The following is a 3,478-nucleotide window of genomic DNA, read 5'->3' as shown; positions in this document are numbered from 1 at the left end:
GAAACTTTCTCTGTATGTTCTCAGAATACAAATTTCTTCTTGAAAATCCATTATACATTTTTAAAAAGTTAATAACATTTTCTTCATACTCGTGCCAAATTGGCCGCTAAAGTAGTAACAAAAATAAATGAAAATATTTTACTACTTTGTGAATTACTCAGATATAACTTGATTCAGCATTTCATTCTTGCAGCAGTTAACTGACTATATCAAGTGCTATCCTCTGACATTTCCACTTCTTTTATTATATCTGTTTTCTTGATCGTCGAAACATCTTTCACTTTCCCTTCCCCTATTCTCTATCCAATTTTTTTTCTTCTCCCCTTTTTTTGAAGTGAATTACATTAGGTAAAATTTTTATACAGTGAAATTCACATTTTGAAGGTACAGCTTTGACAAATGTATACAGCTGTGTAACCACCACCTCAATAAAAATATTTCCATCACCTCAGAAAGTTCTATGTGTCCCTTCGTAGTCAACTCCTCCCTCCAACCAGGCCCCGGTAACCACTGATTTGATTTCTATACCAATAGCTTTGTCTTTTTCAGAATGTCACATCGATGGAGTCATATATAGTACACAGTTTGCTTCTTTCAGTTAACACGAGGCTTTTGAGATTAATCCATGTTATAGTATCAATACTTTGTTCCTTTTTTATTGCATTTATAAATGTACAACTTATTTATGCGTTTATCAGTTCATGCTTCCAATTTTTGGTAATTATGAATAAAGCTGTTCTACACATTCCTGTAAAGGTGTTTGTGTGGACTCGTGTTTTTATTTTTCTCAACTAAATATCTAGCAATGGGAAGCTGGGTTGTATGGTACTATATTTAACTTTGTAAAAGGCTACCAAACTGTTTTCTGAAGTGGCTGTACCATTTTGTATTCCCACCAGCAATGAATGAGAATTTCTGTTGCTCTGCATCCTCACCAGCATTTGGCCTTCTGTATTTCTGATGAAATTACCGCGATGTCTGTGATTTCTTAGTTCCATACCTTTCAAACTCTGATTCATCCTTCAAATTGAAACCAGAATGAGCCTTAAAAGGCCTTCCATTCTTAAGTGCCTCTGACTTCCTCAGGATAAACTCTTCAGCCTGACTCACATATGACCTTTTATGTAAGCTCTGAGCTCCTTCCTCACCCACTCATCCAATCACATCCCTGTATCCCACTCAGGCAGCCAGATACAGCCAGTATCTACTATCTCCAAGCTACAGCCACTCTTCCCTCACTCAATGCTTCTGTGCAGCTTCATGCAGTTGTTTGGGTGGGGCATTTATTTTTTACTTTGAATTCCTAAGATGAAAGTACCCTCTGAATTTTGGGTACTGTTGGCCTGCATGTGACTGAATGTCTACCAAAGTAATTGTTTTTCAAGTCTTTTTTATGAAAAGTTTAAAAAATTCAGAAGAAGTAGAAAAACTAGTGCAATGAACATCCAGATTCAATTAAACAATGGTTAACATATTGTTACATTTGCTTCATTTATTAGTCTACATTCATTCTTCTTCTCCTTCTTTGACACCCCCTCTTCCTCCTCCACCACTTCCTCTTCCTCTTTCTCTTTCTTTTGCTAAACCATTTCAGATTTCAGATTTTTGCTAAAACATTTGCTAAATCCATTTCAGGTGTATGCAGCTCCTAAAAATTAGAGCAAGCTTCTTCATAACTATACCATTACTACACCTAAAATAAATTAAAAACGGCTTTCTAATGTCTAATACTATCTGTACTCTTATTTTTTCAGTTGTTCTCAAAATGTATTTCACGTATTGTTTTCCAAACCAAGATCCAATCAAGCTTCATACGTTGCATTTATCTACCAGTGAATATTTAACTTTGTTTGAGTCTCAATTTGCCCAGCTACCTGCTTCTATTTACCTAGATGACTTAGTTCTGTCTCCACAATTTCAAGGAATCCCCCATGAACTCCCAGCTCGATTCAAGTTCTCTGTGCCTTGCTGTGCTTTCAAGACACCTATGCTTAAGTCTATTGGTGATTAATATTTTGTATGACAAATTTTTAGTTGAACTTTTCTATTTTTACAATTAGATGTTAAGGAGTGTCTTGAGGGCAAGGAATGGGTGTCCTTTGCTTCCCTGCTAGGTAATTACTAAAAACACATTTAAAAAATAAGTGACAGAATATAGTTCCTTGGTCCTTCCCTGTGAAGAGCTGAATTAAATAAATGGACTCTGGAGGGTTTGGGGTTGGTAGGTGAAAGAAGTAAAAGGCAGATATGACAAGGGGCTGAGAAGCCATTCTAAATACAGAGTATTATTTAGGGAGCTTTGGATATGAATTATATACGCTTTCCCCTATCTCAAGAGGAAAAACTCTAGATGTTTGCCATTAGTTGTAGATGAACCTAGAATCCAGCAACACTATAGACATTTTGGGCCAGATAATTCTAGAGAAAGAATTATAAACACAAAAATCAAGTATACTGCATCCTAATGGCCCATTTCTGTTTATGCAGTGGCTCTTCTGATACTTTTCTAATGGTTTTTTTAAGGAACTATCCACTACCAGTGGGTGCCTAGATTGAACAATGACCAGCACTTTATGCCCATGGCCAGTGGAAGAAATCACAATTTATTCACTGAACTCTCTGGATGAAATTTCTCTCTGAACATTAGCTTTTGCTGCAGTTGAATTTTTATCTTTGTGGCAAAGTTTTTGATAAACATCTTTTAGAAACTTCCTTCTTCTCCACTTCCCATCACCTGTGGGGTTAATTCTAGAATCATATATTAACTTGGATTTCAAAGTAATTCAGAGACTGCACATGAAGACTATTTTAGGTAGAGTGCTTCCTCCTGAGTCAACTTGTCCCCTGGTAGCAGGCATCCTGCGGATTTCCTCAGTTCTGCTGTTGAGAATGGGAAGCTGAGGCCAGGAGCTGCCATAAACACAGAAGCCCAGTGACTCTTTCCGGTTCCTGGACGATCAGCAAGAAAACTCAGATTTAGTAAGAATTCCTTGGCAAGAAAATTGGGAATTTACTGGACATAGATGGCTTCAGAAATGTTTTTTTTTATGAGCACACATTTTTTTAGGAGGCAGGTTGAAAAAGAGTTTTTTTAGGAATGAAATTAGGTAAATTTTTTAGTTGTTCAGGGAGACTTTATTAGATGTTTTTATTAATGAGATAACTAAAGGCAAGGAAATTCCTCACTTACTCTTTTGACAATTTTATCAAGTTTTACAGCCAGTCATTTCTTCTTCATTCACTTCTGTCACCCTTACTGAAGAGTCTTCCAAATGGCAATTGGTCCTGCATCTCCCCCCACCCAAGTATTCATAACCACATCAGTAGAGAAAGCATCAGTAGAGACATCTTTTGGGACTTGACCAAGACTGGGAAATACTAGTCAGGCATGTTGCCCTTTCCTGACCTTGTCTTCACAGCAGACAGTAATATATCAGTAGTATATCTAGCTAAACTAGCCAAACTCTATATCTCTCCT

The sequence above is a fragment of the Pteropus alecto genome, unplaced genomic scaffold (assembly GCF_000325575.1).
Source record: "Pteropus alecto unplaced genomic scaffold, ASM32557v1 scaffold239, whole genome shotgun sequence".
NCBI classification, from domain to species: domain Eukaryota; kingdom Metazoa; phylum Chordata; class Mammalia; order Chiroptera; family Pteropodidae; genus Pteropus; species Pteropus alecto.
The sequence above is the reverse complement of the archived record's forward strand: the minus strand, read 5'-3'. Positions refer to the sequence as shown.